Source organism: Budorcas taxicolor, chromosome 14, assembly GCF_023091745.1.
Source record: "Budorcas taxicolor isolate Tak-1 chromosome 14, Takin1.1, whole genome shotgun sequence".
Taxonomy (NCBI): domain Eukaryota; kingdom Metazoa; phylum Chordata; class Mammalia; order Artiodactyla; family Bovidae; genus Budorcas; species Budorcas taxicolor.
The window spans coordinates 41,100,063-41,116,603 of NC_068923.1; the positions used below are offsets into that span (position 1 = coordinate 41,100,063).

General features: G+C 40.9%; 1 protein-coding gene across 1 annotated transcript in view; it reads left to right on the forward strand.

Annotated features, from left to right (window-relative positions):
* NKAIN3 (sodium/potassium transporting ATPase interacting 3) overlaps positions 1-16,541 on the forward strand; it is a 280,229-nt gene that overhangs the window by 65,495 nt on the left and 198,193 nt on the right. The gene's annotated exons all lie outside the window — the stretch shown is intronic.

Here is a 16,541-nt window from a genome sequence, read left to right on the forward strand (position 1 = left end):
TGACTGGTTGGATCTCCTCGCAGTCCAAGGGACTCTCAAGAGTCTTTACCAACACTACAGTTCAAAAGCATCAATTCTTCAGCTTTCTTTATAGTCCAACTCTCACATCCATACATGACTACTGGAAAAACCATAGCTTTGACTAGATGGACCTTTGTCAGCAAAGTAATGTCTCTGCTTTTTAACATGCTGTCTAGTTTGATCATAACTTTTCTTCCAAGGAGCAAGTATTTTTTAATTTCATGGCTGCAGTCACCACCTGCAGTGATTTTGGAGTGATTTTGTTGATGTCTAGAAACCACTTATCTGTTTGTCATTTTTTTGGTTTGTTTTCAAGAATGTTATATAAATGGAATCACCCAGTATATAACTTTTCATCAAGGATAATTCTCTGGAGATTCATCCAAGTTGTTACATGTATCAATAGTTGATTCTTTTTGCTTGCTGAGTATTTATTCCATGGAATGGATGCGCCAGTCTGTTTAACCATTCACACAATGACAGACATCCAGGTTGTTTCCAATTCTTGGCTATCTTGACTGAAGCTGCTATGAACTTTTGTGTACAGATATTTGTGAATATGTTTTTATTTTCTTTTCATTTCTTTCAATATGAAATCTTTCTGGGATAGATGTCCAGGTGTGTAGTTGTTGGATCATTTGATAGTTACATCTGTAGTTTCATGTAAAACTATTTTGTAGCATGACTATACCATTTTACTCCCCATTATCAATGCTTGAATGATCTAGTTTCTCTGTGTATTCACTAACATTTGGTCTTGTCACTGTTACTTATTTTAACCATTCTGGAAGGTGTATAATGAGATCTCATTGTGGTTTCAATTTGCACATCCTTAGCTGAATTTGCACATTCAGCTAATGCTGCTGAATATCTTCTCATTTGCTGATTTGCCATTGGTGAAATATCTCTCCATGTCTTTTGCCCATTTTCTGATTGGATTTATTGGAATTTCTGATGTTAAGCTCTGAGACTTTTTTGTAAATTCTAGATACTATCTTTTGTCAGATATGTGCTATGCACATTTTTTCCAGTATGTAATTTGTCTTGTCATCCTCTTAACACACTCTGTAACAGAGCAAATGTTTTTAATTTTGATGAGATCCAATTTGTCAGTTTTTTCTTCTTATGGATAATACTTCTCCTGTGAAGTCTAAGAATTCATTTCTAGCCCTAGATACTGATGATTATCTTCTTTTCAAACTGTCAATGAAAATTAATCAGTACATCTAAGAAAGAATTGAAAAATTTTATTTAAGCCAGATTTGAGGATTATAACCCAGGAAGAACTTCTCCAAAAGCTCTGAGAAATGTGCCTACTGTCAAAAGCACAGTTATATAAGCTTTTTGATACAGAAGACTGTACATCAAGTGATGTATTATTGAGTTTACATAATCCAAATTTGTATTATCATGGTGGGTCATGTGACCATTTACAAGATCCAAAAGGAATGTTATCTTTTAAAAAGTTGTCTTGTTGATGCTGGGAGAATGTTGCTCGTTATGGCTGAGCAAGTATTCCTGCCCATGGGAGATATCTGTTGTTTAGTCACTAAGTCGTGTCTGATTCTTTGTAACCCCATGGACTGCAGCACTCCAGGCTTTCTTGTTCTTCACTATCTCATGGAATTTGCTCAAACAAATGCCATCCAACCATTTCATTCTCTGTTGCTCTTCTCCTCCTGCCTTCAATCTTTCCCAGAATCAGAGTGTTTTCCAATGAGGTGGCTTTTCAAATCAGGTGGCCAGAGTGTTGGAGCTTCAGTTTCAGCATCAGTCCTTCCAATGAATATGCAGGGTTGATTTCCTTTAGGATTAACTGGTTTGATCTCCTTGCTGTCCAAGGGACTCTCAAGAGTCTTCTCCAGCGTGACAATTTGAAAGCATCAGTTCTTCAGCATTCAGACTTCTTTATTGTGCAACTCTCACATAAGTCTATGACTACTGGAAAAACCATACCTTTAACAACATGGACCTTTGTTGGCAAAGTGATGCCTCTGCCTTTTAATACAGAGATCTGGTTAATGCCCAGTGATATACACAACGTGGGGAGAGAGGAGGCCAAAGTACAGAGAACAATTTTTGCATTTAAATTTTTCTTGTGCTGCCATAAAATGTGACTTTAATTTCACTAAATATTTCACAGTTTTATGTTTTAAGTTGGTGACCTATTTTGAGTTCATTAATTTAGCTGTAATTTTAGTCCCTGTGTAAGGTTGAATTAATATGTTCACAGTGAGGTAACTTGTTTTTTTAAGTGTTGAATCTAGAAATTCATGGATGAAGTGAGGCTGAGAGAGAAAACAGCATAATTGGATATTAACTGAGGATAAACTACAGTCCATCTGAACCAGTGGAGACAAGGAATCTCAGCTGACTCCCCTTCTTCAGTTCAGTTTCAGTTCAGTCGCTCAGTCGTGTCCGACTCTTTGCGACCCCATGAATCGCAGCACGCCAGGCCTCCCTGTCCATCACCAACTCCTGGAGTTCACTCAGACTCACGTCCATCGAGTCAGTGATGCCATCCAGACATCTCATCCTCTGTCGTCCACTTTTCCTCCTGCCCCCAATCCCTCCCAGCATCAGGGTCTTTTCCAATGAGTCAGCTCTTTGCATGAGGTGGCCAAAGTACTGGAGTTTCAGCTTTAGCATCATTCCCTCCAAAGAACACCCAGGGCTGATCTCCATTAGAATGGACTGGTTGGATCTCCTTGCATTCCAAGGGACTCTCAAGAGTCTTCTCCAACATCACAGTTCAAAAGCATCAATTCTTCGGCGCTCAGCCTTCTTCACAGTCCAAATCTCACATCCATACATGACTACTGGAAAAACCGTAGCCTTGACTAGATGGTCCTTAGTCGGCAAAGTAATGTCTCTGCTTTTGAATATGCTATCTAGGTTGGTCATAACTTTTCTTCCAAGGAGTAAGCATCTTTTAATTTCATGGCTGCAATCACTATCTGCAGTGATTTTGGAGCCCCAAAAAATAAAGTCTGACACTGTTTCCACTGTTTCCCCATCTATTTCCCATGACGTGATGGGACCGGATGCCATGATCTTCGTTTTCTGAATGTTGAGCTTTAAGCCAACTTTTTCACTCTCCTCTTTCACTTTCATCAAGAGGCTTTTTAGTTCCTCTTCACTTTCTGCCATAAGGGTGGTGTCATCTGCATATCTGAGGTTATTGATATTTCTCCCGGCAATCTTGATTCCAGCTTGTGTTTCTTCCAGTCCAGCGTTTCTCATGATGTACTCTGCATAGAAGTTAAATAAGCAGGGTGACAATATACAGCCTTGATGTACTCCTTTCCCTATTTGGAACCAGTCTGTTGTTCCATGTCCAGTTCTAACCATTGCTTCCTGACCTGCATACAGATTTCTCAAGAGGCAGGTCAAGTGGTCTGGTATTCCCATCTCTTTCAGAATTTCCCACAGTTTATTTTGATCCACATGGTCAAAGGCTTTGGCATAGTCAATAAAGCAGAAATAGATATTTTTCTGGAACTCTCTTGCTTTTTCCATGATCCAGCAGATGTTGCCAATTTGATCTGTGGTTCCTCTGCCTTTTTTAAAACCAGCTTGAACATCTGGAAGTTCATGGTTCACATATTGCTGAAGCCTGGCTTCGGGAATTTTGAGCATTACTTTACTACCGTGTGAGATGAGTGCAATTGTGCGGTAGTTTGAACATTCTTTGCAATTACCTTTCTTTGGGATTGGAATGAAAACTGACCTTTTCCAGTCCTGTGGCCACTGCTGAGTTTTCCAAATTTGCTGGCATATTGAGTGCAGCACTTTCACAGCATCATCTTTCAGGATCTGAAATAGCTCAACTGGAATACCATCACCTCCACTAGCTTTGTTCGTAGTGATGCTTTCTAAGGCCCACTTGACTTCACATTCCAGGATGTCTGGCTCTAGATGAGTGATCACACCATCGTGATTATCCGAGTCGTGAAGATCTTTTTTGTACAGTTCTCCCCTTCTTGGTAGTCTGCTTTTAACAGTTCTCCGGATGTCTAGTCTAGAATTCCCATTCATCACCTTCTCTCCCTTCATTTCTGCTGCTGAATTCTTGAAGTCTTTGATCTGCTAAACCCACTCATCTTCCCTTTCCTTCTTTCCCTATGTTATTCTCTTTCTTTTTATAAACAATATAGACCTAAACTTGAAAATTGTAAAGCATTGTAGAACTTAAGGAATCTTTCATTCTGTAAATGAATAAATAAAAATAAGATGCTTGGGGAAAAAAAGAATATCAACCTAGTGCTAATATTGACAACTGCATTCAGATATTGTCAAACAACTTAAAATCAGGAAGTTCTTCCTCTAAATAAATGTGTGTATATAACCACTATGACATTTTCCTCCCTAAGGAAGTCTTAACTAAATCAATATACACATGTTTGTGTACAATCCAGACAGATGTAACATAGATGTCTAGATTTGGAAGCAGATAATAATCTCCAAGGATGCCATTTAGATGACCAGGCTCTGAACCAGGATCAAAGAACTTAAAGGAAGACAGAAAGACATCCTGGAGAAGAGAAATGGGGAAAATTCATGGATCTGGCCTCACAGGATTTATAAACACACTCCATTTAACCTCTCTGCCCTATTGACCTTGTGATTATCATTGTGCTTTGGGACTAATGGTCTCAGAGTCAAAATTTCCTTTTTTTAAACAGAAAATATACAACAGAGTGATGAAAATATAGGAAACTTTTGTTGGCTGTAAGCTATGCAAAGGATCCACGAGAAGAAAAGAACAAGAAAAAAGGTTTATCTCTACAGACAGAGGCATAGGAAGGAAAAGAAAGTCCAATAACAGAGACCATTAGCTGTAGGGAAGGAAAACTTCTGTTTCCGTCTGGATGATAGCAATGGGGTCATAGGGCCCCCTCTTCTGTCACCAGCCTGGCAGACGATGGAGGATGTTCTTGTTCTCCTGTGAGATCAGTGATGCAGGAAAAAATCCACACCACTTTAAATTTACATGAACCGTCAGCATATGCCAAATGACAGGGTACTTGTTTGAGGAACAATAGTCATAACAAAAATGTAATGAAGTATGAATGGTTGATGGTAGATTTTTCAGTAACATAATGAATAGGTGCTTCTAGATCATGTAAGTGCAAATGGATACTGTGATTAGAAGAAAAAAATATGCATTTGTACAGACATTGTTTGAATACCTGGGAATGTTAACCAATCAATATAGCCATTTATAAAGTTTATAGCTATGTCTAACTTTTATATTTGTATGATTTCGCCTACCTTCCTTCCTCCATGAATGTCCAGTGGAGCATATATTAAAATAATAACACTAACCATAGTCTGAACAACTGATAGATAGCATTACTTTGATGTGATATTGTATTTCAGAGCTTAACATTCTCAGCCTGACTTAATCTTTCATATTTCATTCTTTGAAACAAATTTTTAAAATTTTTACTTATTTATTTATTGCTGCACTGGGTCTTAGTTGCTGTTCATGGGCTCTCTCTAGTTGCAGCGAGTGGGGGCTACTCTCTAGCTGTGGTGCACAGGCCTCTCATTACGGTGGCTTCTCTAGTGGAGCATGGGCCCTAGGGCACCCAGGCTCTGTAGTTGTGGCACATGGGCTTAGCTGCCCCTAAGTATGTGGATTCTTCCCAGACCAGGGATTGAACCCATTTCCCCTGCATTGGCAGGCGGATTCTTTACCACTAGACCACCAGGGAAATCCTCATGTTTCATTCTTTCATCCAACGATTTGTTCATCAGCACCCACAACATGCTGGACATTGTGTTGAAGATACAAAGCTGGGATCAAGATGTAGACATAATAGATAGTTCTAATAAAAGCTTCAGTTGATTAATTCCTACTGGTTTTTGGTGAGTGCTGTCTCGTTTAATTTTCAGAATGGTACCAAGAGATAGACACCATGATTCACATTTAACAGGCCAAGAAACCTAGAGTTTGCTCAAGGTCATATGGCCAAGAAATGGTGAAACCTGAATGCCTGCTTGGATTTTCCTGATTCAAAGCTAATTAGAGCAGTGTACTACAGTGAATTATATAAAAGCAATCACTTTGAATTTCTTTTTTTTTTAATTTTAAAACAAATTATTTTATTTTTTTAAAGTTTATCAAAGTATAGTTGATCACAGTGTTGTGTTGATCTCTGCTGTACAGCAAAGTGATTCAGTTATCCACATATATATATTCTTTTACATGCTCTTTTCCATTATGGTTTATCACAGGATATTGAGGATATACCATAGGACCTTGATATACAGTAGGACCTTGTTGTTTATCCATTCTGTATATTGTAGTTTGCATCTGCTAATCCCAAGCTCCCAATCCTTCCCTCTCCCCCTACCCTGCCCTCTGGGAAACCACAAGTCTGTGCTCTATGTGAGTCTGCTTTGTGTCATATTTTAGGCCCCACATGTAAGTGATAGCATATGGTCTTTGTCTTTCTCTTTCTGACTAATATTTGTGTCATAATCTCTAGGTCCATCCATATTGCTGCAAATAGCATTATTTCATTCTTTTTAATGGCTGAGTAATATTCCATTATATATATACATCACAGCCTCTATTCATTCATCTGTTGATGGAAATTTAGGTTGTTTCAATGTCTTGGTTATTGTGCTTCAATGACTATCAGTCAGTACAGTTCAGTTGCTCAGTCGTGTCCAACTCTTTGTGACCCCATGAATCGCAGCACACCAGGCCTCCCTGTCCATCACCAACTCCTGGAGTTCACTCAGATTCACCTTCATTGAGTCAGTGATGCCATCCAGCCATCTCATCCTCTGTTGTCCCCTTCTCCTCCTGCCCCCAATCCCTCCCAGCATCAGGGTCTTTTCCAATGAGTCAGCTCTTTGCATGAGGTGGCCAAAGTACTGGAGTTTCAGCTTTAGCATCATTCCCTCCAAAGAAATCCCAGGGCTGATCTCCTTCAGAATGGACTGGTTGGATTTCCTTGCAGTCCAAGGGACCCTCAAGAGTCTTCTCCAACACCACAGTTCAAACCCATCAATTCTTCGGTGCTCAGCCTTCTTCACAGTCCAAATCTCACATCCATACATGACCACAGGAAAAACCATAGCCTTGACTAGACGGACCTTAGTCGGCAAAGTAATGTCTCTGCTTTTGAATATGCTGTCTAGGTTGGTCATAACTTTTCTTCCAAGGAGTAAGCGTCTTTTAATTTCATGGCTGCAGTCACCATCTGCAGTGATTTTGGAGCCCGAAACATAAAGTCTGACACTGTTTCCACTGTTTCCCCATCTATTTCCCATGAAGTGATGGGACCGGATGCCATGATCTTCATTTTCTGAATGTTGAGCTTTAAGCCAACTTTTTCATTCTCCTCTTTCACTTTCATCAAGAGGCTTTTTAGTTCCTCTTCACTTTCTGCCATAAGGGTGGTATCATCTGCATATCTGAGGTTATTGATATTTCTCCCGGCAATCTGGATTCCAGCTTGTGTTTCTTCCAGTCCAGCGTTTCTCACGATGTACTCTGCATAGGAGTTAAATAAGCAGGGTGACAATATACAGCCTTGATGTACTCCTTTTCCTATTTGGAACCAGTCTGTTGTTCCATGTCCAGTTCTAACTGTTGCTTCCTGACCTGCATACAGATTTCTCAAGAGGCAGGTCAAGTGGTCTGGTATTCCCATCTCTTTCAGAATTTCCCACAGTTTTTTGTGATCCACATAGTCAAAGGCTTTGGCATAGTCAATAAAGCAGAAATAGATGTTTTTCTCGAATTCTATTGCTTTTTCCATGATCCACCGGATGTTGGCAATTTGATCTCAGGTTCCTCTGCCTTTTCTAAAACCAGCTTGATCATCTGGAAGTTCACGTATTGCTGAAGCCTGGCTTGAAGAATTTTGAGCATTACTTTACTAGCATGTGAGATGAGTGCAATTGTGCGGTAGTTTGAGCATTCTTTGGCATTGCCTTTCTTTGGGATTGGAATGAAAACTGACCTTTTCCAGTAGGGCTATGTATATCTTTTTGAATTGTAATTTTGTCTGAGTATATGCCCAGGAGTAGCATTGCTGGATCATATGGCAATTCTATTTTTAGTTTTTTGAGAACCCTCCATACCACTATTCATAATGGCTGCACCAATTTACATTCCCACCAACAGTGTGGGAAGGTTGCCTTTTCTCCACACTCTCTCCAACATTTATTGTTTGTAGACTTTTTAGTGATGGCCATTCTGACTGGTGTGAATTGATGCCTTATTGTTGTTTTGATTTTTGTTTCTCCAGTTTGCAGTGCTGAGCATCTTCTCATGTGTCTATTGGCCATGTCTTCTACATGCCTTCTTTGAAGAATCGTCTATTTATATCTTCTGCCCATTTTTCAGTTGGGTTGTTTGGATTTATTTGTTATTGCACTGTTTAAGTTCTTTATGTGTTTTGAAAATTAAGCCCTTGTCAGTGACCCAATCACTGTATTTCTGCTCCATTTGAGGTCTGTCTCCCACATACTGACTCTATAACTCAAGCAGATTGTTTAACATCTGACTTCAGTTTCCTCATCTGAAGATGGAGACAGTAATAGTTCCTGCCTCGTCAGGTTGTGATAAGTTTGACAACTATTCTGATGGGGAAATAAACAGAGCGTGTAAATTGCAAGAAAAGGAGCACTGTAGTTTGCCTAAGGAATTGAGAAGGGCTTCTAAGAAAATATGACATATGACAAGGGTGTTAAAGGATGACAAGGAATTGGAAGCTGCCATATCCCCACTCCTTCCCCTTGTGGATCTATTTTAAGCCATGACCTCTGTTTTATCACTCTTCCCATTATGTATCCACTTAGGGAACTCAGCAGCAAAAACAAAGCATAGTTATTCAACATTTTTACATTAATGTCATGCATCATTACAAACATTTCACATATGTTAATGCAACAGAATCCAAACAACAACCCTGTGATAAGGAAACTGAGGCCGTGGAAATTTAAATAATTTGCACAAGGACCACAACTTATGAGTCCTATACTTGTGGTATCCTTAATTTGGAGGAAGGCTAGCTTTCTAGCTCATTAGCCCTTGAGATATGTCTATGTCCTTTAGCTCCCAAGCCCACCCTTCCCACAGGGGTATAGGCACCAACCGGAGTTTCTTGCTTCTGAAATAGTAAGTGGAAGGAGTGACCAGTGATTCTATTAGTACATCTCAGGCAGGCCCTTCCGAACCACTCAGTTTCCATTGATTTCCATGGAGAGAAGCCTCATTTAGATGGAAATGCAGAAATGGATTTCTTTGTTCATGATATAAACTCATATTTTATGCTGGGCTCAATAATTCCCACAAATGGAGAGGTTGAATTCAGATCAATGAAGATTCTAGAGATTGTTCTTACTGAGCGAATATGTCAAGTGGCCTTTGGGGCACAGACACTGAGAAAGCATCAGAAGCACGAGGTCATGTGGAATGTCAGATGTCTGTTCTACACACAGCTGCTGATACTCAGAGAAATCAACCCTGAAATTTCATTGGAAGGACTCTTGCTGAAACTGAAGCTCCAATACTTTGGCCATCTGATGCCAAGAGTCAACTTATTGGAAAAGACCCTGATCCTGGAAAAGATTTCTGGCAAGAGAAGAAGGAGGTGACAGAGGATGAGATGGTTTGATGGCATCACCGACTCAATGTATATGAGTCTGAGCAAACTCCAGGAGATGGTGAGGGACAGGGAAGCCTGGCATGCTACAGTCCATGGGGTCGCAAAGAGTTCTACACAACTTAGCGACTGAACAACTCTCATTCAATGCCAGCCTCTGCAGGATTCTCCAGAAAAAGAGGGAGGTCTATGGGAGACAGGGAGTAGGTCATCAGGTCTCAAGGCCAAGACTCGGAACACACTCCTGAGGTTTGTATCTCACTTCCAGCTGGCTCCTTGAGAAGTTACCTCACCATGCCTCAGTGTTCTTATCTATAAAATGCACTTAATAGTAGCACCTTCCTCTTAGGATGAACTAAGAATTAAATGACCTGGTCTGTGTAAAGTGCCGAAAATGGTACCCACCACACATTAAATGAAGCAATGAAAAATATATATATACTTTGTTTGAAAGCTTTGGCTTCCCTGGTGACTCAATGATAAAGAATCTGCCTGCAAGGAAGGAGACAAGGGTTCGATTCCTAGGTCAGGAAGATTTCCCCAGAGTAGGAATTCACAACCCACTCCAGTATTCTTGCCTGGAAAATCCCATTAACAGAGGTGCCTGGCAGGCTACAGTCCAAAGGGTCATAAAGACTCGGACATGATTGAGTGACTGAGCACACACACTTGGCTGAAAACATTTTTCCATAAGTACACATTTGAGACCGTAAGTCATCCACTCTCACTTCTATGTTGCCAAATTTAACAGTAACTCTGTTCACCATGTCAGTGACATACAAAGGAATATTCAGCAAGCTTTTGGTTTGTTACGTCTCTAACTGAATGGTTTGTCCATGCCATGGCTCCAAGGAAGGGTGGGCTGGTAGCCAGAACTAGGAAAGAGCCAAGGAGGAAAGGTATCCTCAAAAGAAAGGCAGTGCCTGCGAGCAGCTGTGAGTGGTAATAGACAGGATGTGCAATCATGAATGAGAAGCTCTGTGGGGGTGGCCTACCACTTGGCAGCAGAAAGACTCTGTACCAACCATTTTCTCTAAAACTTAGTTCTCTGCTTGGGAAATACAGATAACATCATTGTGACTTGTTTCAAGAGGCAATCAGGTTGTCTTCCCCTTAGACATGGTTGGGACTGAGGATGCTGGTTGATGGGGACCTTTTGCTGACCTATGGAAAGGGTGATGGGGAAAGTGTATCTCTTAAAGTATGGAAAACTTGAGATCTGGGGTGGGAAGCGGTCCAGAGAAAAAGATAGCAGAATTCTTCTAGTTTTGTATGCTTTAAAGGGAAGCTGACACAGACTTTGATATGACTGCTCATCAAGATGATGACACCATCATGACTGCAGTGATTGCAACAGCTTGCCTTTTCACAGCTCTTGACAAATTTAAAAAGCTCCTTATTACTGAAAAAGTCACATCTCTGGTAAAATCAAGATAGGAAAGGGCATGTCTTTTGTCATCCTTAGGATGCTGCTTTCAGGGCTATTTGAAGGAAAGACCTGTTTTGTAGGAGGTAACAGGGCCCAGAGGACAGGAAGGAGATTCTGGAGGCAGAGGGGTACTTCCAGGTGTTGAGTAGCCATGAGCACTTGGACAAGCCCCTGAGTCCCACAGAAACACAGATTCCTCATCCTTAAAAATGATAGCACCCACTTCACGGGCTGTGAAAAGGTGAAATAAAATGGTGTGAACAAGATGCCTTCTACCAGGCACTCAATACACAGAATCCATTAGTACCATAGCTTCCCGCATCCATTAAAGCATCCTGCCCTCTGAATCACTGTGGGCCATCTCTAAGTGCACTGTGAGCCTGGGCATGCTTCTGCTTCACAGATGGGCATGCTGAAGGCCACAAAGGTCAAAGGACTTGATGGAGACCATAAAGCTCTCTCACACATCCACTTTAGGAAGCCGCCTCATGAGTAGTGGGACCTGGAGAGGAGGCTGTGCCTGAATCCAAGTTCACGTCACTGAAATGCTAAAATGTCATCATCTCAATGTGGAATGAAGTGCTCGTATATGTGACTGCACAGGAAAATGCATGGTTGATGTACTAATATTTTCCCCGCTGGGCTTACATGTGGTTTGCATAGCAGATTTTGCACATTTTGTCATTATCTGTATTTGAAAATAGAATGTTTCTTGATAAATTATCCCATTATCTAACCAATTTTGTCATGGCCAGTTTTTTTGTTTGTTTCTCATTTCACATCTAAATGTTTCATTCCTGGATGTGGCATGTCTCCTCTTACTATGTAATGCTACATCATGGTAAGTGATTCTTCTAAGCTGTTCTGTCATTCTCTTCCAAATATTAGTGAGTAATCATCCTTTCCTCACCATTTTATTTACTCTAATCCATACATATGCTCGGAGAAGGCAATGGCACCCCACTCCAGTACTCTTGCCTGGAAAATCCCATGGACGAAGGAGCCTGATAGGCTGCAGTCCATGGGGTCGCTGAGAGTTGGACACGACTGAGCGACTTCACTTTCACTTTTCACTTTCATGCATTGGAGAAGGAAATGGCAACCCACTCCAGTGTTCTCGCCTGGAGAATCCCAGGAACAGAGGAGCCTGGTGGGCTGCCGTCTACGGGGTCGCACAGAGTCGGACACGACTGAAGCGACTTAGCAGCAGCAGCAGCATACATATTCTATGTTCTTAACGTTTTGGCAGAGGTCCTGCTTTCAATCACTGTTAGCACTTTAATTTGGGTTCCAGTTATCAAAAAGTTTTTATAGTTTTCTCATGCATAAGTCATGGTTTTAAGTAACTTTCCATTCAAGATTGTAAAAACAAAAAAGGCCTATATTGTTGACTCATTCCTTCCCAGAGTGACTTCTATGAGGTCAGGAACTGTCTTTTTTTGTCTTTCTTCAACATTTTATTGCAAACACCCAGCAGAGAACCTGAAACAGAGTAGTCCTTGATGATGTTTGTTGAATGAATGTTGAAGGTATGGCTTAAATTCTTTTACTCTTATTAAAGCAAATAATTTGTGACATAGATGATCTTATTTACAAAGCAGAAATAGGGACACAGACCTATGGATACCAAAGGGAAAAGGGCAGTGGTGGGATGAATTGAGAGACTGTAATCGACACAAGCACACTATTGACACTATGTGTAAAATAGACAACTAATAAGAACTGACTGTAGGACACAGGGAATTTTACTCAGTGCTCTGGGGTGACCTAGATGGTAAGGAAACAGAGCTGATTCACTTCGCTGTACAGCGAAAACTAACGTTAACATTGTAAAGCAATTATACTCCAATAAAAATTTAAAAATAAACACATAAATCAAACACATCGTTCGTTAATGCCTCAAAAATATCTCTTTGAAAATATTTTCCACCTCCATCATGTTTGTGTACACCCTAATTTATGGAAGACGCTAGCTCAGCGACTGGCAATGGAGTCTGACAGAGAGTAATGGATAACTCTAGTAATGTTGGCTGAACACCAAAGAATTGATGCTTTTGAACTTTAGTGCTGGAGAAGACTCTTGAGAGTCTCTTGTACAGTAAGGAGATCAAACCAGTCATTCCTAAAGGAAATCAACCATGAATATCCATTGGAAGGACTTAGGCTGAAGCTGAAGCTCCAGTACTTAGGCCACCTGATATGAAGAGCCGACTCATTGGAAAATACCCTGATGCTAGCAAAGACTGGGGGCATAAGGAGAAGGAGACGACAGAGAGTGAGGTGGTTAGATAGCATCATTGACTCAAAGGATGTGAGTTTGAGCAAACTCCAGAAGTTGGTGAAGGACAGGGAAACCTGGACTGCTACAGTCCATGGGGTTGCAAAGGGTCGGACATGACTGAGTGACTGAACAATAAAAAGTATGTTGACAAATTCCAACAATGTTGGCAAATTTCCTGGACAGTGTTATTAGCTTCCAGGCTCTGTCCTAACAACTCATGTGTGTGAAGGCATTTCCTCCTCACCCTATGTTAAGTGTTTTTCCCAGGTTTGCTCTTTGAATTTGCTCCAACCTTAGCCTATAACATAGGTGAGTTAGCATCTCTAAGGCTCAGTTTCCTTATCCATCAAACGCAGATTCATTTATTGAGTAAATATGTTTTGCATGCCTACTGTGTGCCAGACACTGTTGTAGGTGGTAGGGATGTAGCCGCAAACACAATAGAAAATATCCTTATCCTCATGATACTAGAAGCTACCTCATAAGACTGCCAGGAGTATGAAATGAGAGAATACTAGTAAGATCACCTAGAACAATGCAGGCTCACTGTAGACAATAAATATTAGACATTATCACTATGCAATAGCATATATAGGCTAAGTAGTTTAAAAATGTTTTCCATTGATTAAGAAGATCGAGGGAGGGCAAAGAGCTCAATATAAATTTATTTATTTATTTATTATCACTCAGTAAAAAAAAAAAATTCTAAGTGTCAGACTGTGATGGACCCAGGAATTTGGGGACCACACATGTTCTTGTAGACTGGAAAGTACTAATTACAGTATTTCAAATTCACTGCATTTCATTAGATAGCTGAGTTTCTGAGGCTTATGTGTGGATCTGTACCCAAGAGTTGGATTCATTTTTTGATTCCTTAAAAAGATGCACACTAATAACTCTAAAGTAATTACATTAGATAATTGTTTAAGCAAGGAGTGGAGTCTGAACTGTAGAAACATACTGTAGGGTGGCCTTTCTTCCCTCTGAATATAAATGATGTTCTGCAGTAAAATGAGGTGTAAGCCATTCAGCTGACAATTATAATGGGATATAACCTAATTAGTGTTGGAGAGCAGAGACTCTTCATTAAAAGTAGCACTTCATAATCGTGTCGTAATGAAGCTTTCCTTCTCAAAGGCTCATGGAAGATCTGACCCTAAAAAAAAAAGTATTTCTAGATTTTTCGAAATATATTCAGCAAGTCACCAAACACCGTCATATCCAGAACGTGGTGCTGTGTCCATCCCAGTGCTTCTGTTTCTGTCACTTTACTCAAGTCTTGAACCTGAGCCTCATCACCCCCAGTTTGGCAGGTGTCCTCACTTTTTGTTTCAAAGTAGAAACAGAGGCAACCAGTTCTGACGTTTCTCCTGTAATCACTTTAGCGCCTTTCTCTCCCTTCTCTTTTTTTCACCTCCTTTCTCTATGTAATCACTTTTTGTCTCTCTGACTCAGAAAAAGAGATAAACTTCCGCCTAACATCTTCTGCTTCCGCTGGAAGTCGTGTCTTTACTTCATGGGTTTTTGTTCTTCCTTCTCTCTCCACCCCCAGTGTTAGATCTTTCTTTTTATCACATAAACAAACCTCAAGGGCTTCCCTGTTGGTCCAGTGGTGAAGAGTCGACCTTGTAATGCAGGGGACGTGGGTTCGATCCCTGGTCTGGGAAGATCCCACATGCCACAGAGCCACTGCAACTATTGCGATTAAGCCCATGCCCTGCAACTATTGAAATCTGGGTGCCTAGGGCCCATGCTTCCCAACAAGAGAAGCGACCCCAATGAGAAGTCTGTGCATTTCAGCTGGAGTAGCCCCTGCTTGCCACAACTAGAAAAAGCCTGCACACAGTAATGAAGACCCAGTCAAACCAAAAATAACTAATAAATAAAATTATTTTAAAAAATCAAGCCTCAAGTCTCAATCCTTGTCTCCCATGTTAAGAGAAGGGCAGTTTTCCTTCACAACTGGCCATGCATCTCTCCTTTCACCATCAAGTTTCTAGAAGGACAAATCTGTTTCCACCGTCTCCACTTGCAAACCTCCCACTTAGTCCCCAGAAGAAAAAGGGTCCTTGCATTTCTGATAACACTGCACTCTCAGTGGTCACTAACGACCTCTCTTTGCCAGCTCAGGTCTGCTCCTATTGGGTCCCTTTCTACTAGAATTTTCTGTGCAAAAGCTTTTAAGTTTGATTAGGTGCCATAACATGATTTTTTAAAATTGAAGTACTTTTAACCCTTGAGGAACCATAACTGAGAAATTTTAGTCCAGAGTATTAAAATGAAAATACATATGTTAACATGAACTCTACATGGTTCCCTTCCTTCAATTCTGGGCAGGAAACTGAAAGTTTCAGTGGGGTTGAAGTAGAAAAGGTGTTTGAATAATTTAGCTTCAACAGCAGTTCATTTACAAATATCTTTAAGTATGTGTTAGGTTTAAATGGGCCTGAAGGATTACGGATTCCATAAGTGAGAGTGAATTCATGCCGTGACTACTCAAAGAAATTCAAGAAAATATGCCTCCAGCAGATTTGTCCTACCTGGAGGCAGTGCTCCCTCTCCATCTTCTCTGCAGTGCTTACCCAGGAAATGGAGACAAGACTGGCCCTGTGCTGCAGGGGCAGAGGGGTGGCTCTCTGGTCCTTTGTTTGCGATGCGCAGAGGCTGTGAAGTGTGGTGTGAAAGCAGGAATCCAGAAGCCTGCTATTCCTGCCTCCAGATCCTCACTCAGCATCCTAATAACTGGGGGACCGAACCAGTGACCTGATCTTTCCCAGCCTCAGTTGCTTCTGTCTCTTGCAAGGTGGAGAAACTTGTTCGAATCTCACAGGCTGTTTCCAGCATTATTCAGAAGATTTCAAAGTATGAACACCAAAGTACTTATGGGATTACCACTTCTCCTTTTCCATATGACTGTTTCTTTCATGTCGCTATCGATAACTGCATGCCCCACCACTTCAGGGTCCTGAGTCGTTACAATGCCTCAGTCGTCTGTCTGATCATGGGTTACATGTCCACAGCCATAGTCATGACCTCCTCATATCCCATGTTTCTTACAGTGGAAAGACTTATTGGGAGAGTAATAGCAGCAGCATCAACAGTGGTCACTGAATGTCAGTCTCGCCTGTACTACCTCTGATCCAGGAAACAGCCCCACAGGGTCGGTGTCGGTGTCTGA